The sequence below is a fragment of the Agelaius phoeniceus genome, chromosome Z (genome assembly GCF_051311805.1).
Source record: "Agelaius phoeniceus isolate bAgePho1 chromosome Z, bAgePho1.hap1, whole genome shotgun sequence".
Lineage (NCBI taxonomy): Eukaryota > Metazoa > Chordata > Aves > Passeriformes > Icteridae > Agelaius > Agelaius phoeniceus.
In genome coordinates, this window is record NC_135303.1 from 90,792,680 (window position 1) to 90,816,532 (window position 23,853).

Genomic DNA, 23,853 nt, shown 5'->3' on the forward strand with positions numbered 1-23,853 from the left:
GGTCCAGAAACTCCTGATAGTTTCCTGAAAGGAAAAGAGATGAATTCTCAGGGAGAAAAGTGGTTTTCACCTTCAACAGGCCTGTTCATCAACTTTAATTAATAATAGTGTCTCAAAGCCTCGTCTTGTTAATGTTTGAGATTTGAGAACAGATCTATCTTATTTATAAACCTGTCCATCCATCAATATACCTGTTCTGCAGTATTCCCTGTTGTGAGGACTCTTGGTCACACTTATGAATTCTTTCTAGAACTAAGTCTTTCATTGATTTGCTTTGTTTTGCTTTGGTGCTTTTATTAGAATTTTCAAATAAAGAAATAAATTGTCATGAGCTGTATCATCAGTTTACCATCAAGGATTCATATTACTTTTCTTTAAAAGACTATCTTCCCATTCTCTCAAATGCAAGCTTAATATTCTCATTTTGAGGTTCTAACACATCAGGGGAAAATTAATTTAGAAATAAGCACTCTTACTAATCTTACTCTTTTGTATTTTGATGTACTCTGGTTGAATTACTTTAAGGGGACCTGAACACTGTTAAAGCACTGGTAGCATTGATTAGAAATAAAGTTGGAAGATTTTAGTTGCAGAGATGTTTTACAAAGCACTATCTCTAGCAAACCCTGGGTAGTAGACCTCAAACTCACAAATGGCTATATTTTAATTAGAGTGTAGGCAACAGTTTTCAGAGGGGGAAAAAATATCCCATTCTCCTTGATGGTTTCTGGAACAGTGATAAAATATTTTTTGCATTCAGTTACTTCCTGAAGTCTAATTTTTGATGCCTGATGATATGTTGACCATATCAGTACTTCTTTATTTGCTGTATCAACATAAACTGTTGGGCAAGTGCTTGCTTCAGAGGCTGCAAAGCTCATTCTTCATGCTCCTGGCAGGGTCCTGTCTGTAGTTCAGGGGATAGGAGGTAGATGGGGAGGAAGCTAAAGTACAGGAGGGTGGGTGGCAGTGTGGAAGATTTGTCTGTGAATGCAGGACCTCAGCTCAGCTTATAAATTGTCCCCTGGGCCTTGTAGATAAACACAGACTTCTATGGTGACATCGGCTGGGAAAGGCAAACACTTGCCGATGATTGTAGGCTAATCCTCCAGGACACTAATTGCCAGAAAACCAAGGAAGCATTTTTTTAGGAACAGCTTGTTTCACTTTGTGAAGGGGAAAAACAGTGCACTGGATTTAGTTTTGTTTGCAGAGCTCTACCCCTACCTCCTGCACTCTGTCTCAGATTTTAAAGATTTACCTTCATTATTGTTATTGTTGTTGGGGCCTTTTATTTTTTTTTTTTATCCCCTGCATTGCTTTGTGTTTCACTCTGGGGGTCTGTAAAGTTTTGTGAAAATGCAACTTAGTTTTCTTTTGCATGAATGAATGCATAAATAGGTATGTGGGTTTTATACCATTAGCTATTTAAAGGCTTGGTTTTAAAGTCACCAACTACTTTTCAGCTGAAATTTATGAGAGGTGATGTTTTGCAAAGAGCTGATTTTTCTTTCATTACTTCAAGTGAATTTGGAAACTGGCAAAAAAATCCTAAACACACTGCCCCAGCTGAACCAAATCATAGCCTCATTGCCACGGATTTAATTTACCAACATTTCCTACTTCAGCCTGGAGGAGACTTAGGGGAGACCTCATTGTAGTTAAAACTTCTTTGTGAGAGGAAGAGGAGGGGCAGACACTGATCTCTTCACTCTTGTGAGCAGACAGGACTTGAGAAAGCAGCATGAAGCTGAACCAGAGGAGATTTAGGTTGGATATCAGGTTGGATATTAGGTTGGATATCAGCTTTTCCCACAGAGGGTGCTGGCACTGCCCAGGCTCCCCAGGGAATGGGCACAGCCCTGAGGCTGCCAGAGCCCCAGGAGGGTTTGGACAGCACTGCCAGGGATGCACAGGGTGGGATTGTCTGTGCAGGGCTAAGAGTTGCACTTGATGACCTTAGTGGGACTTTTTCAACTCAGAACATTCTGTGATTCTGTGGTTCTCCAGGATGCCTCTAAAAGCAATGGCACTTCTTGACCTGCGCCCTGCTTCCCTGAGTTTGGCAAAGACACCAACTATCTGCATGGTATTTTCCATGTTGCAAGTCACCAGTGTGTAAAACCTGGACCTGTCAAGGGCAGAAGTCCAAATGGGCTTACAGAGGGCTGGGATTTCACAACAGGCACAAGGAGCCCAACCTTCCTGTTGGATTTGCACCAGCCCAGGAGAGGGACTGGTGGTCTGTGTTGTGGCCTCGCAGTCCAAATCAAACCCTGCATGATGACGTGGTAGGGTAAACAGTGCAATATAAATCCCACCAAAGCTTTGAAAACCTCAAAGGGAATAGAGCTGAGTGCACTGAAAAACCTAGAATAGCATCCCCTATGGATGGTCTTGAGGAAGCTTTGGGTCAGTGAAGCAAGATGATGGAGAGGTGTCCCCAGATAAAGTCACCTCTTGCAAGCAAAACCCCCATATCCTTGTCTGCCTTTGGCACCATTGCTTGTTGTTTGTGTGCTTTGTGGGAGTAAAATTTATCCATGCTCTGAGGCCCAGAACCAAGTCTCTGCACCACAAGCATCCTGCTATAATTGTAAGGCTCATATATGCCCTTTGGAGTGCTTATTAGATTCCCATTAGCTTATGCTTCCCCATAATGTTATAAAGTTATAATGTTCCTTATTATTTGAGATGCATTGTTGTTTAAGAATGACAGTCCTGGACTAGGATTTCTTTGTGCCAAGTAGCATACTAACATAAAGAAGGAAAGATGTTTCCCAGGGAGCAATTTCATTTGTGTGCTTTCTGAGGAAAACAAAAATGTAATTTAAGAACAGGAGGGAAATGTGTGGGTGGGCAAATAATGTGCATATTAGAGTTATGCATAAGGTTATGAGCCAGAAGTAGCAGAGTGCACCATATCCTCAGCACGTGCAGCTTTCCCTTCTGAGGGTTTAGTTTTATTTGCTTTCCATTGCTTCTCCCAAAAGAAGGTGGGTGACTCATCAGTGTTTAACTGCTTTTATACTTTGATTTTCAGTTGTTGTTGTAGGGTTTTTTTTTGCTTCTTTCCCCCCCTCCCTTTGCTTAACTTTTCCGGTGGTTCCTGTGAGATCAAGTGTTACTGAGAAGTCAGATCCCCTTTTCCTTCCCTGTGTTTGGTCTTGGTTTTAATATGACAAACGTGTGCCTCCTCTGGAAATGGTATCCATGCTGCAGAGTAATTATTTAGTGAATGGTGGATCCAGTTCATGTTGGCAAGGATCAGATTAATCATTATTAATCATGACCCCTCCGACAGTAACCTCATCCTTTGCCTAAGTGCTGCTCTTTATTAAGAAGTAAAAGCTATTAGAGAATGGCTGAGCCACTGCTTTCGTTGCACCAGCACAGGGCTCAGGACTTCTGGCAGGAGGCAGAGGAACTCAGTTCAAAGCTAAAAATAGATGCACATGGCCCATGTTCCAGAAATGAAATAGGCAGCTTCCCCTGTGGGCTGCTTCGGCCTCATCTGAGTGTCCTCCTTTCCCCTGAAGCCTCACGAGATTTTGACTCTTTCCAAAGGTTGAACTCAGTGTTAGGGATTAAATAATCTCTCTCAGACTTTTTTTATTTGTCTACTAATTTGTTCTTCTTTTCAAACCAAAGTAGATTTCAATACAATCTAATGCATGTGCAGTCCTCGCAAGGATAGGATTTTAAGATCCATTTTAAGATCCTGGTTGCAGCAGGATTCAACAGCTGGTGAGACTAACCAAGAGCTTAGCTCCCTGGGACTTCAGTGGCACCAAGCAGAGCCTAAATCAAGCTCCCTTTCTGAGGATTTCTGTATTCCTTGAAGAAAACACTGCACTGTTGAGGTGAGGCACGTGGTGATGTTCAGCTTGTGCAAAACAGTTGTGAGAAGTCAAACTTCTCTCTCCAAGTCACTGGACTGGGGTTTGCAGAATTGTATGTATATATATATATAAATATATATATATAAATAAATATATATATATATATATATATATATATATATATGTCAGAACAGAGCTTTCAGTCACCAGAGGTCTACTGAGAGTAAACAGTAGTTTAATTCATAATTATTCTGGTAGTAGTTTATTCATAATTATTTCCCTAGCAGTTTCAGGTTAATTTTAAAAAGGTGAGGCTGTACTATCCATTGATGTTGTCATTGTTTCAGCAAAAGCACAATGACTTAAGTACTGGGCTGAAACCAGTCTCCACAACCTTCTCACCCCACAAAGTCTACCTTAATTACTTTCTAAAAGGTTCTTACTGACTATGTGGAATTCCGGGGCAAAATCCTTTAGGACAGAAAAGGAAAGGAAAACATCTTTTGTCTCCATCTAGCTCTTCATTACCTGTCTGGTAGCAGTAGAAAATTGGAGCAAACCTGCCACGTTATTTTGATCTTTGCCAAAATTGTTGTGGGAATAACACTGTTTAATGGTTGAAGGAATTTATAGAAGAATAAAAGTAACAGCAAAGATGAAGGCACCAATACAAATTGTCTGGTAAGCTGCTGTGAAATTTTACATGTTCAGGGCTACTGATAATTTCACATCTTAAAAAAGCAGGGGAGGAGGTTGTAGGGGAGGAGGGTGAAAAGTGTGTAAAATAAACCCTCCTCTTTAAATAGCTAACTGTCCTGGGCTGAATTGTGTCAGGGCTAAGTTCCTTTGGCAGCCAGCACTGTTATATCTGCCGAGGGCATAGCAGAGGACGGAGAACAAATTTTGGAGAATCTGCCTTAGCCTTGCTGGCTCTCCCTTGCATTTCTTCCACTTGTTAGCAAGAAATGCACTGAGGCATGAAATGAAGGAGTGCAAAGGCTCCTGTACTTCATCTGAGCAAATCTGGATCACACCCCCTCAGTTAATGTTTCTCTCAGCTAAAAGAAATAAGAGTAATAAAAATAAGTGCAAGCATTGGCTAACTTGGAATTACATGGGTGGAATGAAGCAGGAGAAGAGAATTGTAGGAGTGAGTGTATGCTGTCCACCATCTCCTGTGCCCACATTTATGTCAGAGTTTGAATCTCTGCTTGGAAAAATCATTGGATTCTGCACAGGTTATAAAGACCTAAAACAAGAAGTAAAATTTAAAGAGAGACTGTTAAATGTCTGTGGTATCTGGGCAGTAAAGGGCTCTTAAAAATACTTTGCTGATATAATAAAGCAGGGTAGAAGATCATACAAAGAACTTGGAACTGTAGGAAAGTGTTCCAGTTACTGAGAACTCATAGAAGTGTTATATATAGCACCACTGATAAACACATCCCTTTTGGATCTGGTGCCTGTTAAAAGCAACCCTTATACCTCTGTCATTGTGCTTATCTAACCAATTAAATTTTTAGTGTTCAAAATACTCATGTAATACTTGTGCATCTTGTTCTTCCTGCCACGTCAGAGTGTTTCAGCCTCCCATGATTCAGGTGTTGTATTTAGCCAGATGGATCACCTTCACTTATCCATTCACTTGCTGCTGGTGGTGCTCTAAGGGGAAAGAAGTTTCACTTGGTGAACCAAAATGCTGCAGAAAATTTAATCTCTGAAATGTTTTATAAAAGCTGGAATCCTCTCAATGGGATCTGGCTGGGGACAGGAGGTGTTTGAGCAACAGATGCCCCAGATGCCTTTTCTCAGGACCTCCCAATTTCATCCAGCAGCTGTGTCCAGGTAATTGCTGGATCTGCTGCTGAGCATCTGAATTCCTGGTGGCTGGGAAAGTTTTTTAGTTTCATTCATCTGTTGGGAATGGAAGCTGTATGGATTAGTCCCCATTCTTTGGATTTATGTAAAGTGATAATATTATGAAAGAAATTTCCTAAATGTAAACCTCTGAACAAAAGAGATTGAAGTTATGGGTGTCCTCTGCAAGTTCAACTGTGGTAGGTCTTGCAGTGGGTTACACCTCCCTTCACACAATGCCATTTGTAAGCTGACATTTCTAATGACCTTTTATAATCACCTATTTCCTTTTCTCGCTCATTTTATGAATAGTCTTGTACTCACTTCAAGAGTTTTCCGCCTTATGGCCTCCTCTTACTGTTCATATTAATTTCATAGTGGGTTGGGCTTCCTGTAAAGTGTAGCACAGTGTAGACTGAAGTTCAATAGAACCTTTCCTTTCTACCGGAAAAGGGAGACCAAAAAACTCATAGTGCCCTTTCTTTTTGTTGCAGCAAAGGCTTCAGAAGTGCAGTCAGCAAATTGCCTTTTTTCTTTTTCTTTTGAGGCACTTCTGAATGTGAGCATTAACACAGTGCCCTGCCCCAGTTCAAGACGTAAAGATTGGGGCTCTGACCTTCTCTAGTGAGTGATGATCCCATTGCACTTTCCCTCCTGAGCTGGAGCTGGTGATGATGTTTTGTCCAGGCTCTTATTCAGGATATGCTTTCAGCCAACTTTACTTGACCCTCTGCCTTCAGTGGGACATATAATTCTGGACTTCCTGCCCTAAATTGCTGTGTACTGCCACCTTGCACTGATGGGTCCTTTGTTCCACCTTGGAGGCAGGTTCATTTTGGTGCTGGATGAAGGGAAGCCATACTATTTCTAAAACCAATTTGAGAGCCTTCTGAATGAAAAGTGTTGGTAACATGAAAAATATTATTGTTATCCCTTGTCATCCCTGGCCTCAAATGCTGAATTTGAAAGGGCCATTTGGACCCCTCAAAGGCAAACAGCATGTTAAATGAGAGCTAAAGCAGCTGAAGAAAATGCTGTGTTGTGGAACTTAGGCTTTAAAATCCCAGGGAGAATTAATAACTGTTTTGTTGTTTTCACTGATCTCTCTGCATGGATGAAGATGGAAAGATCCTATACCCTCTGCCTTAGCAGCTTACCTGTTGTCAGGAGACTCAGCCAAGGCAGGAACAACACACGGATGAGGAAAAGGCCTGGGTGAAGACTTGAACTTGTCCATTTGATAATTATATAAGAAGGACCATTTTCCTCATTATTCTCTGATATTCTGGCTGCCTCTCATGGATCACAGAATCATGGAATGTTGAGGGGTTGGAATGGATCTTAGAGACCATCTACTCCCAACCCCTCCCTGCCATGGGCAGGGTTACCTCCCACCAGACCAGGTTGCTCAAGGTCTTATCCAGCCTTTGAGAACTGCCAGGATTGGGGCATCCACAACCTCCCTGGGAAATCTGTGCCAGTGTCTCACAGTAAAAATCTTCTTCCTGCTATCTAACCTAAATTTCTTGTTTTACGATTTGTACCCTTTACTCCTTGTCCTATCACTGCAGAAGACCCCCTGTCCAGCCTCCCCCTGGGCCCCCCTCACACACTGGAATGTTGCTATGAGGTCTCCACACAACTTTCTCTTCTCCAGGCTGAGCAGCCCCACCTCTGCTGCCTTTCCCACTCTGCCCTGTTGCCATTTCCCCTTAGCAGATGCCAGCATGTGAAGGCACCACGGCAGGGTCATCCTCAGTCAGCCACCTTTCAGATGACAGATGCCACGTGAATCCAGATCCCGTCTCCTCTGAGGCTGGTGCAAACTGAGCGGCCCTCTCAGAGCTGCTGAGAGCCGTGAGGTGCAAGGGAAGTGCAAGGGCTTTGTGGAGGGTGGCAGATGGAGAGCAGGACCTGCCTTGCTGGATGGAGTGTGGTGCTCGAGGCTTTGTGGAGCACTTCACGCCTGTCTCAGCCAGCATGGGTGCAAAATGCAACCCCAGCAGAATGGTGGCAGGTTGCACCCTCCTTTCACTGACATACTACCAGAGTCAATGTCAACACGATGAAATTCAGGTCCTGTATTTCAGCAGGTCATCTGTCTGGAATTGTACCCAATATGTTTGCTCTGCATTCAGCAAATATTTGGTTCTGACACTGGTTATAGATGGAAAATGTATTCAGTTAAATTTTCCATCAGCTCCAGCTCTTGGGGAGCTTGTTCTGCTGTTGGGTTGACCACGGTGAGAGGAACATTTTGAATTGCTCCATCCAAATAGGCCTTTGTTCCTTATGTCCTTTTACTCCCTACTATATCTCACTTCATGGTTTTCTTGCTCTTGCACACAAGTCTGGCTTGGTAAGTGACAGTAGGTATGTGTGTGCCTTGGGTTTTAAGTCTCCTTTTATAGGCCAAATCAGTTTTTAAAACATTACCTCCTGGAAACCACTCAGAAAGCTCTGTCAAATGGAACTGTAACCAAAATTTTCTTTGTAGAAGAAAAAAAAAACCCCTCGTGCAGGGGAGAAATCATTCAAGCTGTAGTTTGAAAGTCTTTAAAGCAGGTGGAAAAAGAGGAGGTTTAGTGCCTATGGAGTTGGCTCACCCTTCAGAGATGCTCAGTCTGTCACTGAGGTTTCCCACACAACCAATCGTGATTTAATTCCTGGAAAACCTCAGCTCTCTTACAAAAAAAGCAGTGAAAGCAGCACTGATATCCTTCATGTTAAAGGCTGGGGAGTACTTGGATATTGGCATGGGGTAGGGATTGCCTGAGGTAGGTTAACTCTAGCTTGCAATATAGTACAGCTCCTACTAGCCTCATGACAGAGGGATGTTTTATTCTTTTTCTTTTTATGTTGTATCTTAAAAAGAAACAGACAAAATTGTGATCTAAAGTAGCTAGAAAAGAAAAAAAAAAAACCAACCCAAAAGGCCATATGATTCGCTGCAGGAATAAATCCCCTTGGCAACTGGTCCCAGCCTGGAGAATATATTCACAGCTGGGTTATAAACCCTCAGAACCAGCCAACATAACCTTAACTAACACAACATTACTAAGGCACTGCTGTAATAGGATCATTCTGCTATGGCTCCTGGGCATGTTTTAAGTGTCATCAATTTAGTCTACAACTGGAGGCTGTTAAGTGCAAAACCATTTTAGCAACTGCATCTTACATGCAGGAATGATTGAATATTAATGGCTTTTCTTTTGTTGAGGAAAAACACAGAGAGGAAAGTGAAAATCCACAGGAAACCTCACTGTCTGTCCTTGAGTAGTGAAGTTCATTTTTGGAAGACAGCAGGATCAATCTAGCAGCTGAGTATTGGAGTGGGAGGCCAGGAAATTGACTCTCATTCTCCAGCACTGATCTCCTGTGCAAACTCAGCCAAGTTATTTCACCTTAGTTTTCCTTCTCAGCCTTATCTCTCCAAGGAGGTGAATTATTTGACAGAGAAGTTATTTCACTCCCTTTTTGGAACCAGTTAGACCCCACCTGCACAACACTGAGAGCAAACAGGAAAAAGCTATGAGGGATGCAGCCCGGTGTTTTGTGCCACCAAAGATGCCCATCTTGGCTACTTTGGTAGTAGAGGTTAAGCACTTTAAAAAGAGCTCAAAATGTTTTGCAACTGAGTGGGAGATGTGTTTGCCTCACCTCAAATCTGGGGTCAGAATAGATGATGAAATTAACTTTGCCAACCCTATGTGCTCTTAGTACCCTCTGAGCTGCTCCATCTTTTACCATGTCATGTGTTGGTCAGGGGAATACAAAAGGATATGGATACCTGTGTTGTCTGTAGTGTTGTGGGGCAAGACTTGTGTGAGTCCTCAGTCCATCCTGAGTCTGCCTAAATATCTTTGTGAACAAGGTGACAAGGAGGTGGTAACCACTTTCCACAAACTTTGTGTTACCTGGTGCAGCAAGGTTGGAGCTGTAGCAGGATTTTTGCAGGGCACTCCTGTGGCTGGACTTTAGGTGACTGACTGAAGGAGGTGTTGTCAAGGCATCCTGCACTGGCACTGTTGGGAATAAAGGCTCTGAGTTGAACACTGACTATCTTCATTTAATTGAAATCTCTCTCTCAACACCCTCTCAGCAGATCAGTGGTTGTGCTTAGAAAACAAAGGAATGAATGAATATCATAATACCTGATGCAAAAGCTTTTGTGTTCTCTTTTTATCATTATCAAATCACGCTGAAGAGGCTGCAAGGTGAAGAAACTCTCAAGCTGCATTTTCAAGAAGCTGTTAGGATGAAGACAGGGCATTTCAAAATCAATACTGAAGCTTGCAATCCAAAGAGCAAAAGGCAGAGTCATTATAAGCTGCTTTGCTTCTCATCTCTAATTCCCCATATTCATAACTTAAGCCCTGTCATTGGGATTTATCCTCTGTGGCCTGCAGTGACACCAGGAAAAAGTCCTTCTTTTTAATTCTGTGGCAAAAAAATAGCAACACTGCAGGGTAGGATCATATCCCCCCAGAAGTTTAGGGCTTAAATGTTTCATGTTGGGCACCAATTTTTGCCATCTCCTGCCCCTCCCAATAGTCTCCCTCCTCCTTCCTCTACTGTTGTACATCAATCATCCTCTTTCCTAGAGGCGAGGGTACAAACAGTGTAATCCCAGGGATACTGATACAGCCAGTCCTGCACATGACTGTTGCTCTATCCTTGGAGATGCCATCACTAAATCTAATGACAGGATTTTGCTGATGGGAGTGTTTCAGCTGGGCGGGAGAAAGCAATAGGAGCAAGTAATCTAAGAACCCAGCTTTGCCATTGCTGGGAGCTCTGTCCTATCTCCATCTACTTCTCTTTTTAAAGTGGCTCTCTAAACTTCTCTTTCCTTTATTACTTCTTAGTTTCTCTTATCTTGGCACTTAACATCACAAACATTTCCCTTGCTGTTAATATTTTTAATTATGGCCTGGAAATGAACCTTAGACCTGACTCAGCCAACCCAACGGAACAATTCATAGCACATAAAGGTTTGGTGCTGAATTAAGTAATTATTTTTAAATAATTAGGATTCCTGTATAGGTTGTTGTTTGGACAAAATACCACAACCTCAAACGATGTTCTGTTTGGAGGCCTTCAGAAGGGGTGCTGGGGTTTGTTGGGATTTTCTTTGGTTTGGATCTGAGAAATGTGTTTAGAGGAGGTGATTTTACCTCTGGAAAAATCCCCACATGTATATTCAGGAGAAGCTGCTGAACCATGGTTGGCTTATGCAAAGTCCAGGCAGTCGGTGGCAGGTTGCCCCAGCAGCACAGTCTTCCTGCTCCTGTGTTTGGTGAACCAGACTTGAGATCACATTATATTCTGCTGGCAAATTTGGGAATGGCCTTTGCTGGGAGCCCAGCACTTTGTCTCATCTGCTAAGCCCTTAATAAACCCCACTACTACTTTTTCTAACTCCCCTCTGGACTTTGAATTACACTGCAGTGAACATAACACACGTGAGTAAGAGCTTAAGCTTCTCACTTGGGTGGTCCCATTAAAAAGGCCAGGTTTGCTGTCTTGGCTCCAGAGCCATTCCAAACACCACTGCTATTTTTCTTCCCCCAGCATTTCTTTCACCTGCCTTTTTTTCTTCTTTTTCTTTTTTTTTTTTTTTCCATGCCAAATCTATTAATATGTGTTTTAACCAGTTAACTTTGGAACCAAAATATTAACTGCATAAGAGGCAGGTTTATAAAATATGTATTGGAGCAGGGAATACAAAATGCCCCCAATTTCATAGCAGAAAAAAAATGTATAGAGTGCTGAGTGAAAATTGAGAAGGACCCAATTTAAACCTTTGAAAACGACTGCCAGTTCCTATGTGCTGTATTTATTTTGACTTGGAAGGCTCAATCCAGTCCAGATGAGGTCATTTGGTTGGGAGAACATGTGTCCATGCAGAGCCAGGAGGCAGGGAAGCCTGCAGGATGCTCTGGCTGCAGGGTGCTGAGCTGCCAGGGTGCAGTGGTGGGAGCAGGGCAGGCAGAGCCATCTGTGTGTTGATCCTGGCACCAGGGCACAGCTCTGGGATGGAGGTGTGGTAATGCTCCAGCTGATTTCTTTTTAAGGCAGGCGGGGCAGTGTAGCTTTTGTGTCCTCAGCTGTTTGCTGGATGGGGTAAGTAGAGGCAAAGCTTGATGAGCTTGCTCTAATAACCTGGAGACAGGGGAGTATATTTAGTTAGGGGTGCCTTTGGTTACTCGTTCACATGACTTCATGCAACAAAGAGCCTGTTATTTTGTTTGCCCAGCTCTACCTTCGAGCTTGTCATGTTTAACCCTTGCCCTCTCAGCACCTGATACCTGCTCAGCACCATTTTACTTTCTCCTCCTTCTGCTCCTTCATCTTCCCTTGCTCCTCTCACCAACCAAGATCAGTATCTAGGCCATTTGTGTCTAAGAAATGCCACTTTTTTCCTCTGGGAGCTCCATCTCTGCTGCTCAGTGCTCCACCCCAGCAGGTGGGGAATGTCCTGTGTCCTCCCCAAGAAGCCTTGTCTGTCCTGTGCCCCTCTCCCCACCTCCCTGCCAGCAGCCTGTTTGCCAACACTTTGCACGAGGAAGCTGCCTCTATAAAAATAAACCGTGCTGAAATCTGAGAGAGAAACCACGCCAGCCTCACACTTCATTATTGGTAATGTCAGCCTATTTGATTTCCATTTGCAAACAGTAGCCTGCATATGTTCTTCACCATGTACCCTGTCTCCCCATGCCTTATTCTGTGAAAATTCAGGTTCCCCATGCGTGTTGCTAAGCCTGCTTTGTGGTTTGCTTGCTCTGGGCCACAGACACCCCTGCTTCACAATTAAAGTGTGGAAAAAGCCTGTTAAGTCACTGATTTAATTGCCTGGTTACTCAGGACTAACACGAGGTTGCCATCTGCAAGAGGCTTGAGCCTCTTCTCCCACCTCCTCTACCTTTATAAGATTTTACTCCTCGCAGCTGGCTTTTATTGCTGATTTACAGCAGAAAAAGGCAGCAGAGACAGACATGTATTTCCTGTTTTTAACCCCAATGTGCACTGCCATATGGGCATTGCTCGGGGAGGGCTGGATGTGCAGACCACACTCTCCTGCACTCCAACATTGCCTGGCTGTCTGGGTTGAGGACATAGGATGAAACTCTGTTTTCCAGGAGAGGTCTCTATTAAAAAACAACAACAACAAAAAAAAAGGAAAATGGGTGAAGGGGGAGAAGTAAGACAAACCAGGCCTTATATCAGTAAGGCAAGCCCTGCATTGCTGCCCTCAAAACCCCAAACCTGAGTTGCAGGTCCCTGTCTCCACACAGGGATGAGCTCTCAGATGGGTCCAACAAGTGCTGGCAGCAACAAGGGGCCCCCAGGAAGGCTCAGGGAGGGGGGATGTACCCAGAGCTTGAGGAGGAGATGCCTGTATTGACTTTCACTCGATTTACTGGAGCAATTGAGTTTGTCAGTGAAATGTGAGAGGGGCTCAATCAGCTGTCACACTGAGACACTCCTGTCACTACTGTCAATAGCTTCGAGTTTCTGATCCTTTCTCAGATTAGCTCTGTGCCAGAACATCAAATGAAAAGCTGTTTGGGGCATGGGGAGGGGAGAAACTCTGAGCAGTTATCTAGGAATCAGTTTACAGACTTCAAAGCACAGCCAGGTTTATTCTGATGGCCTGTAGCAATGTGCTGGGATCCTTAATGCATTTGGAGTGTAATGTAGACTCTCCTCTTCAGCCCTATGGTCACTCATGGACTGGGAGGCAGGAATGGAAGAAAAAGGAAGGCCTCCCTCCCAGTGAACCCAAATGGCATGCAAATGGCCTGCCTCCTCTGGAAGAACTGCTCTTTAGCTTGATGGAATAGGTTGCTTTTCTTACCTTTTATCCTGAAGGATTCCTCTGTGTTTCTGTCAGCACCAAATGGAGACTTTTTCAGGCAGAGCTCGGTTATGTAAAGGCATCACCCCCAACAATAGGACAGGAGTGAAAATAAGTGGGACAGGTTTGCCAAGCAGAAAGAATGAAGAGGGAGGTTTAGCTAACCCATCTGAGCAGTTTTTAACAGTGTTGGGCCTCGAGTATAACATGGCAAAAGCTTTGTAGTCCATGAAGTTCTTCCAAGACCTTTTCCTTGAAGTTTCACTGGTAGGATCTGAGACAGCCTTTACTGAGAATCTTTCCATCATAAGTCAATATGAATGAATGAATGAATGAATATGTCTTCTTTTGTAGGAAGAATAGGCCATCAGGAGACTTCTTAAAAAAAATACTTCAAGGACTTGAGAACTCTCTTTTCTCTGTTCACACTAAAACAGCTTATGGCAAGGTGAACTCGCCCATTTGCACAGAAGCCAAGAGGGTAATGTTAATCCTATTAGAAAAATAATCTACCACCAAAAAATAATAATAGTAGGGGTGGAGAAAGAATCCTTTTTAGGCCAATTCTCTGAGTAATTCCTGTGAATTTACTCTTTTCTTCTTAGGGTTGCAATGTTAAACATTTTGCTATCAATACATGAGTTACAAAGATTACCATTTTCCTTTCACATTCCTAAAGAAATTAAAGAAGAGAAAAGCTACATTCTAATCTTATTGGTAGAGGGTTTTGTCCTGTAGAGAATTCTTCTCTTTTTTGAGAAGAATTCAGAGTGAGGCAGTGTCCATAGAGAAGGCTACCCATGTACAGCACCAATCTAGATTTTTTTCCTTGAATGTAATTTTAAAATTTCCATTTTTTCCCTTGTCACTCAAATCCATTAGCAAGTTTCTTTTGACTTCAAAACATAAAAAAAATTTCATCTGTTCCTCATTCAAGACCACCACTGTCCTTCCCATGCAGAAACTGCAACTGCATTCCACTGCTTAATATTTAAGCAACTCTCTGTCCAGAGCAAGTTATACCTTCTCTCCTCCTTGAAAAGAACTCAAAAGTAGCCCAGTTCAGAGTGTGATCTTTAATACCAGAGGGAACCCTGCTTGATTCTCTTGGCTCCATTAATGTGAAAAGGCCATGGAGAAGTATGCTAGAGGCATTAGAAAAGAAAAAAAGCCCCTCACCACATTCTCCTTATAGAGTATTTCAAAACGAATGCTGGATACATACCTTTCCTTGACCTTTTCCTTAGATTAGTGCTATAGGCAGCTGTTGTGCTTGTATTACACATTCCAGTGCAGGGACTGAGTCTCCAGCGAGGTAGAGGGGGGTTTGGGGTGTGTGTGTGTGTGTGTGTGTACACGTGCGTGTGTTTGTTACTCAACCTCTTAGCCAAAGGTCTTCCATGTTGGTTTTAGCTCTCTCTGGTCTTTTCAGTTTCCAAGGGGAGGTGTGGCTGTTTGTGCACTTTGTTTATGTTCACAGGATGACAGGAAACCCAAGAGCTTTTAGTGAATTCAGATATACTCTGGAAGAGGTGTGAATCTCCAGCCATTTGGGTTTAAAAGCTTTCATTAAGTCTGAGAATAGAGGAAGAAAATAAACATCTCTCTGCTTTCTAGCTGCAAAGGGATGAAAGGTTCTCAGCCTCTGGGCCCCCAGGATGGATGCCTACAAAGGGAGGAATTGGAGGAGAGATAAAAAAGACTGGAATTGCGGGTAAAAAAAATAATAAATCTTAGAGCTGCTGCTCAAGTTGTATTCGGTCTTCATTTTCCCGAGTCCCCACTGAGCAGCTGGCCTTGGTGAAACCCTGATGGAGCAGAGTGAGCCCACCACGCACAGAATGGGCTTCATGGGAGGAGTGATGCCTCTAACAAAGGCACGGAGGCAGCTCTAAGGACTCTGGCTAATTGCATCCACCCCCAGAAAGAAAGGGACGCTGCCAGAAGGATGCGCTCACCCCTCCGTGCCTGAGCTCGCTCGCCCGGGAGGGCAGATGGATGCAGTACCTGCCCATGGAGCCAGTGACTTTCTCTTCTGGCAATTGGTTGATAATGAATCAACAGTAACGGTATGAGCGCTGAACAAAGCACAAGAACTTTCATGTAATCCTAAAAACCAACAAATAAACAAACCAAAAAAACAAAAATACAGCGAGACAAATGGATAACTTTTCCACAAAATTCTTTCACAACAATGCTTCATCATCACTTGACATCATTGGAACATGCCCAAGGGAAAGACTAAACACACCCCTGGAAGGACATCACTACAACCTGTGATTGTGTCTGCCAATAGTACAACACACAAAGTCTTCAAGTCCTCTGATGTCCTAAAATTGCAACTCTCTTGCTGCCTCCCCTACTAATTTGGGTTTTTCCCATGATATTGCTGTTGCTGGAATGATCATAGAATGATTAAGATTAGGCATTACTTTCTGCTCATGCTGACACAGCCCATTGTGCAGAGGGAATCATAAAATCATTTAGGTTGGGAAAGATCTCTAAGATCACTGAGCCCACTGTTAATCCAGCACTGGCAAGGCCACCACTAACCCATGTCTTCAAGTGCCACATCTACACAGTTTTTAAATCCCTCCAGGGGCTGGGCAGCCTGTGAGGGCAGGGCAAAGATTTTCAGTGAAGAATTTTTTTCTAATACCTGACCTAACCCTCTCTTGTTGCATTTGAGGGCAGGGATGCGTGTCTGCTCCGTGTCACTGCAGGAGGGGCTCAGTGCCACCCAGCTGAGGTCTGGCCAACACAACTGGCTGTCTCTGTGTCATGGAGTGAGAGGGGTTATCAAACTTCCCCTGCCTCTGCCCATCTGTGGGCTCCTTGGGGCAGGTACTTCCCTCAGATCGCGTGTTTGCGCAGTGCCTAATTGCAGATGCAAGGGTAATATAAATAATAAGGTTAAAAGTCACTCTTCTTGAGGGGAGGTGAAAAGGGAACGGAAATGGGGCTGCTACTCAGCTTCCTGGCTTTTCCTGGAGTCAAAAAGAGAGTGCAAAGGGTATTGCAGGATATGTCGGAGTATTTAGTCTTGAATCATTTGCCATCCTGTTTTTATTCCCTTGCAGATATATTTCAAAGAAAGTGTTTAGATGGAGCTGATGACCTCTCTTATGGCTGAGGTTGCCTGTCACTTCCTATGATAAGTCCCTCATTTGATTGTTTGGGCTGTGGCAACCCCCAGTGTTTGAGCTGAAGCCTCCCCTACTGCACGCCAGACTCCCACCGAGTTCATTTCAGAGGAGGGGGATTTTCAGTGCACTGCTGAAACCATGCTGGCTTTTATCATTTGGGAAGAGGATTCCTACTTTTTCATCTTTAAAAATCTCGTTCCAGGCGTGCTGTTGACACCAGTCCTTAAAAGTGAGGATAAACTGTGAGATGAAGTGGTCCCACATGCTGGGCACTACCCAGGGTTCTGCCTCCACTCCTCCCTAGCACAAAGTTTCCCTGAGAAGCAGTAGCAGTCCAGTTGTCCTTATCTTGGAGAAAAGAAGGATCAGGGTTGCTCATTGCTTATTGCTCTCAACCTGAGAGGAGGTGGTAGTCAGGTGGGGATTGTGTTCTTCTCCCAGGGAACAAGTGACAGGGCAAAAAAAAAAAATGTTCTCAAGATGTAACAGGAGAGGTTTAGGTCAGGTATTAGAAAAAAATTCTTCATTGAAACCTTTGCCCTGTCCTCACAGGCTGCCCAGCCCCTGGAGGGATTTAAAAACTGTGTAGATGTGGCACTTGAGGACATGGGTTAGTGGTGGCCTTGCCAGTGCTGGATTAACAGTGGGCTCAGTGATCTTAGAGATCTTTCCCAACCTAAATGATTTTATGGTTCCCTCTGCACAATGGGCTGTGTCAGCATGAGCAGAAAGTAATGCCTAATCTTAATCATTCTATGATCATTCCAGCAACAGCAATATCATGGGAAAAACCCAAATTAGTAGGGGAGGCAGCAAGAGAGTTGCAATTTTAGGACATCAGAGGACTTGAAGACTTTGTGTGTTGCCCTATTGGTAGACACAATCACAGGTTGTAGTGATGTCCTTCCAGGGGTGTGTTTAGTCTTTCCCTTGGGCATGTTCCAATGATGTCAAGTGATGATGAAGCATTGTTGTGAAAGAATTTTGTGGAAAAGTTATCCATTTTTCTCGCTGTGTTTTTTTTTTTTTGGTTTGTTTATTTGTTGGTTTTTAGGATTACATGAAAGTTCTTGTGCTTTGTTCAGCACTCATACTGTTACTGTTGATTTATTATCAACCAATTGCCAGAAGAGAAAGTCACTGGCTCCATGGATAGGTACAGCAATGCCAGAAATTATCAGTGTCTGAATATGGCCATTAGTCAGGATTTGATGGCAGTAGTGGTGTTGTCTCTGATTCCAATCCTGTGTAAACACCATCTGGGTGTTGCAGAAGTTACACGTAGTTGCTGGGCATTACAAGTAAATAGTAATTTTCTCAAAATTACTATTTCTATTTTTCAGTTCCTCCAAGTCTCCTGACCTGTATTTCTCCAAATTGTGTACAGTGGCATCTCACTTGAACAGGGGCCCTTTCTGTTTTTCTGTAACAATGATGAGGTTATTTGTTCCGTACTCATTTTCACTTTTCCTTATCTATCCAAGATGATGGGCCAAATTGTTTCCTGCTTAAATCTGGTCTTTGCTGTCCCACTGAAAATCATTTTGAACTCTATTTCTCTCCAGCCTTGCTGAGTCATCCTGGAGCTTGGCTCTGAGTTCCTCGTCTGATAAGAGGCAGTAGAGGAACTTCCTAATCTCAGAGACTGGTGCCAGGAGAAATCCATTAGCAATCATGATAAGAGATTCCAGTTATTCCAACAACTCAGGCCTTATAGCTATTGAAAACAAAGCTTGCATTGACATATCTATGTACATAAGTGATATTGTCTATGAGATTTAAGACTAAAAGTGAGTGAACTTAATTTTTTCTCTTGAATAATGTAGTTGTCCAATGAGTGTTAGAATTTTCCTTCACCAGTGTTTTACTTACTGCTGTGGAAAGGATGCTCACAGCAGAACTTAAGTGAAGAGGGTCTCTTGTACTGGAGAATCCATTTAACTTTGTTCCCAGCTGTGCCCTATTGGAGATGTGGAGCTCTCTTCCTCTCTCACTTCCCTCCTTCTCTTCATCTCCAATGACAGTAGCAAATTTTCCTTTTGTATCCACCAACATTCAACCAGTAATGAAAAAGGTGGTGGAACACAGTTTCCATTTGCTTTCCACATTTAATATGTAGCAGTGAAAATCTTTCCATTCTTGCTCTGCCAAAGTTCCTGCTTTTCCCTGTTCATTTCAGTTTTCCCAAGCATCAACATTTGAATATTAACTTCCTACATATGTTCTCCACTTTGCACTCAGCTGGATCCAGAGGTGGAAGAACAATTGGATTGCAGGGGCTGAGTTTTTGTTTGGGACCTCCATAGCCAACTCATGTGATTTTTAGGAATGTTATTCTATGAGGTGTGCAGCAGTTTGTATTTTTCTCCCCCCCCTTCCCGGCTTTTTCTTTAAATTTTATTTTCCTACATCAGTATCAGTGAGTGGTGAGGCTTAAATGATAAAGTCCCTGAAACTCAGAAGGCACATAAATAGAATCTAATTTGCCTGATTTTAATTCAGATTTTAAGGAGCCTGATCCACAATTCTCAAACACTTTGAATTTAGCAGTATTAGCAACCCCAGTTATAATGCTGCCGGTAGTGGCTCGCATACAGTTATGATTTTTAATCCTAAATCATGTATGATTCAGTACCAAATAACTCTTTCTTCCATGTCAGCAACTGCAAGACACATTCCTTTGAAAAGCTGGGTCCTCTTCCTAAATCTGCAATACACACATTGACCCATTTCTCTGCTTCCTTCCAACACTCCCAAGACCAAATGTTTAAAAACCTAACTTTCTGCTCAGTGGTTCTGATGACCCCACCTGATCTTTCATATTACATACAAATAGAGGGCTTGCACCATGTAGCTGTCTTTTCCTACAGAAAGAGAAAATTACATTTTCCATTTTCACATTCTAAAATAGCTATAAAAAACCCTGAACACAAGTCTCTAACACAGTATTTGAAGTAAGAGTGACCTCAGATTTTTAAATTTTTTTTCATCCAGTAGCTCCAAATGTACTTCTCTGGTTTGAAAATTGTGCTGACATTTGAATTGAGGTAAGCACAAAAGGGTCTTTCAATTTTCCTGCAGGATTCTGAAATAGTAGAAAGTACTGGAGTTGCATTTTAAAGATGTTATCTTCAGCAGCAAGGCTGACAGATCATCGCCTGACGCAGGCAAGGGGACTGTGGATGCAATAAATTGAAATTTGATGGGAAACCCATTGCATTTGTGAGAATTAGCAGCAGTTCATATGATTTCTAAAAAGAAAAAAATTAAAAACCCCTGCCTGCTGAGCAGGCATCAGCCCTACCAAGCGCAATGGAGCAGCCTCAAGCCAGGTGCTGACAAGAATTTCCTGATCCCTCTGTGACCCCCATTGCGGGAGGTGAGGTGGTAAGAGAAGTTAGCAGGGATGCAGGAGGACGAGAAGATGGTTTGTTTATTTCTCCTTGCTTGGAAAATGTGTGTGGCTGTCAGGGCCAATGTGTTTTTGTGACACTCGAGCTGTCTTGCCAGCACTGCTTCTTGTGGACTACATACTCATCTTTTATCAGGAGCATGGTGGCGTGGTGAGAGACATCCTCTTCACAGAAGGTCAGCTCAGCATTGCTGCACAAGCATTTGGAAGGCTCAATTCCTTTCATTCCTCCTCTCTGAAGAGCCAAAATTTCCTTTGCCCAAATTTCCCTTTTTTTTTTTTTTTTTTTTCTTCACCCTTCTTTTCTAAAGACTGAGAAATGCCTCAGGAATGCACTTGCTCTCTCTCTCCCAGACTGGCTCTCCCAGTGATGTATTAATTAGCTGGAGCAGTGCACACTAACGAGCAACTGCAGGCTGATCTCGTTAAACATTAATGCTTAACTAGAAAAGCAAGAGCTGTTAAAGATACGCCACTCAATGTCATCCATGTCCAAATGTAAAAGAAGTCAGCGGCTGAGCTGCTGGCACTTGTGCTTCCAGAGGCAGTGAGAAGGGACAACTTCTCTTTTCCAGAGCCAGATGGGAGCACCTGGACCACAGAGGAGTTTTCATGCTTTTCTGACTAACTTTAACACAGAGCCCAGCCCTTTTCCAGGGAACAGCTCTCCCTCTCAGGGAGTCAGATGGGCAAGTTCTTGTGCCCACACTGCTTTTCCAGCCTTTTCCATACCTGGTTTTTAGTGGTCAGGTCCTAAAACCAGCACAGGTCTGCTCCTTAACCACTATTTAACCACAAGCAAATGGTTCAGGCCCGTGTTTTCAAACATGAAAGTTCCATGTCAGGTAGTTACACCTCACTGCGGTAATCCAAATTAGTGGTTGTCTTTATTATTATTGACTTTGCTGGATATTTTAAGCAACACCACTGGAAAATATCGACCTTATCACCTCTTAGTTTCAGTTTACCCTTGGAGGAACTTGTTAGGGCAGCTCTTGATATTGTGAGGCTTTGGCTATTCTCAGGGAAAATATCTTGACTACCTCGTGAGGAGCTTTCAGAGTGTTTGTTCATTAACCAGCTGGAAATACTGCTGATGAAAGGGGATCAAGCCTGAGCCTCCTGCCCAAGGAGCCCTGCTCTTCTCCAGGCACGTGCTGTTACAGCCCAGCTGTGCACGAGTAGCTGCCATCCACGCTTCTGCCCTTCGTTTGCATAGGCAAAAATGGGATTTTTTTTATGCACTGTCTTTATGACTGCTACATGCAAATCAAACACAGGGTTTTGTATGAGTATCTACGCTCAACTTACCATGGAGTTACCTGGCATAGCCAGGGTATAAGTTAAGTTTCAGGATCTGCAGCAGATGTAGCAGCCTCCTAACTTACTCTCTGCCTCCACCTTCTCTCCAATATAATAACATAAACCCAGCAGCCAGTATTTTTCCTTGCTGCCCAGCTCTTTGCATTATGCAATTTGATTGCAATTGATAATTCATTAATCATTTCTTATCATAGTTAATATTTGCCCAGCTTGCTACTGTGCAGCAAGGGTGATGGGAGGGGCAGGAGCAGGAAAGTGAAAGATACAGTCAGGGAAGCACAAAATATGTGGGAACACAGTCTTGAGAAACAGACTTCCCTTCCCTTCCCTTCCCTTCCCTTCCCTTCCCTTCCCTTCCCTTCCCTTCCCTTCCCTTCCCTTCCCTTCCCTTCCCTTCCCTTCCCTTCCCTTCCCTTCCCTTCCCTTCCCTTCCCTTCCCTTCCCTTCCCTTCCCTTCCCTTCCCTTCTTCTGTCACCAGCAGTTTTAAAGGGTTCATCCAATGTTCTCAAGACCAGCCCTCCTTAGATCACCATCAAGGCAGCTGCAGCCATATGCAGAAGGTTTTTTTGTGACTCTCCTTTTTCTCCCTGAGGAAGTGAAAGGGTTACTGCAGCCCTGTTGGGATTTTGCTGTTGTTTTGTTTTTTGGTTTTTTTTTCCAGTCTCCTAGCCTGATGCTCCCTCCGACTGTTCTTAAAAGCCACTGGACTTGATTTCCTCTCTAATGGTGTTAGGGCTGGAACTGGAGCTGCCTCTGCTGCCTGGTCCTCCTCCTGCCCATGTCTTCAGACGTTATGTCACAGCTCCTGGGGTTGCTGGCTGACTCCAGCCGCCCTCCCCAGGGGATGGAAAGCAGGTTCCCCTCCCCGTGGCAGCAGCAGTGCCCACATTTAAGAAGCTGTAGTGCTGAGCCGTGACTGCATTAGTTCTGCTACATTAGAACAGCAGCAAAGAGCTTAATTTAATTCGCTGGCCTGTATACCAACACCTGAGGGCCACTAATTCACTGTCACGTATTCTCAGTGAAACCAGGCTCTTTAGTGTTCACTTTTTTTTTTTTTTTTTACTAGAGGAGAGCCTTGCAAGGCAAATGCTCATTTTCTAGGTCTGGAGAGAAATATCTCCTTCCAAGGATCAAGGCAGGTCAGGATGACTCACTTTTGCCCATGTCCACAAGGGATGGAAGATCACACATCTCTTTTTTTTTTTTTTTAATTTCTTTTTTCCTTTGAAATGTATAAATTGATCTCAGTTCTGTCATTTTATGGTTAGCAGCATCCATTAAAAAGTTGATTCACGCTGATATATGAGTGGCCCTAAAACATTTATTCACCACAGGCTGTATTTGGACATCATTCAAGGGCTTTGAGCCTGTTAGACTCTTCAGCCCTCTGTGTCTTCTCCAGTGATAGCATCAAGTCCTGTAGTAGCATTTTCTATGCTGTAACTTCCAAGAATCAAGCCTTGCCTGTGTTGTTTGCGCATGAAGACCCATTAGGCTAAATTAATCCCCAGGGTAAATGTACAGACTTCAACAGAATGTTATCAGGGATAAATTAGGCCTATTGATTTTTAATGAGGTTCTTACCTGAATAAAGAAAATAGAGTTTCTCTTCTGTTCTGGTCTATTGTTCTGCTGCAAGCATCACCAGAAGCACTTGCTTTGATCCTGAATTTTTAAACCCGGAAATTTTACATTTCTAAAAGGATTAGGAAACATTTTTCTTTCTCCCTGTTAAATGTGAGCAATGCCATTGTACAGTGGAATACATTTCCCAGAATTTACACATCTCCAAGTATCTTTTTCTGCAAACCAAGTGAATGGATTGCCTGAAAAATTACAGACTTCCTGTAGTTTAATGCTGACCTCATCCTTCAGAGACCACCCTCATCACAAGGGGTTTAGTCCATGCTAATGAATTTCTAGGGAAATAATTTTGAGAAGTACAAAGTGATTTTTTTTTTCTTTCTTTAGCTGATCTGGCTGAGATAACTCATGTCTTGATGTTTCATGCCAAGGATTTCTAGTGTCACCCCACTGTCTGAGCTCTCAGGTGTGTAACTGGGGGTCACCCCACATCACCAGTGCAGACACATCCTCTGGCCCCCTGGGTAGTAGCACAGCTCTTGAGAATAGAGGGATGTTACAAACCCCATGCTGTTTCCTGGGAGGCTGGCACGAAGCTGATCCCAGGTATGGACATTCACAGCCAGGTCTTGGCAGGTGGCTTCTCTCTGCCATTGTCATCTGTGCCTCTGTCCTCCATGGGAAGGCAGAGAAAGCAAATTCTTTATAACTGAGTCGCTGTGCCCGGAGGTTTGAAAAGAAACCATTCTGTGATTCTGAAAAGTGACCCTTCCATCAGGTTGTGGTTGATTTTGGTGCAAGTGTTGCTCCCAAAGCTGCTGCCC

General features: G+C 43.3%; 1 protein-coding gene across 3 annotated transcripts in view; it reads left to right on the forward strand.

Moving 5' to 3' along the window:
* Positions 1-23,853, forward strand: part of SETBP1 (SET binding protein 1) — a 270,174-nt gene that overhangs the window by 52,779 nt on the left and 193,542 nt on the right. The window lies entirely within an intron of this gene.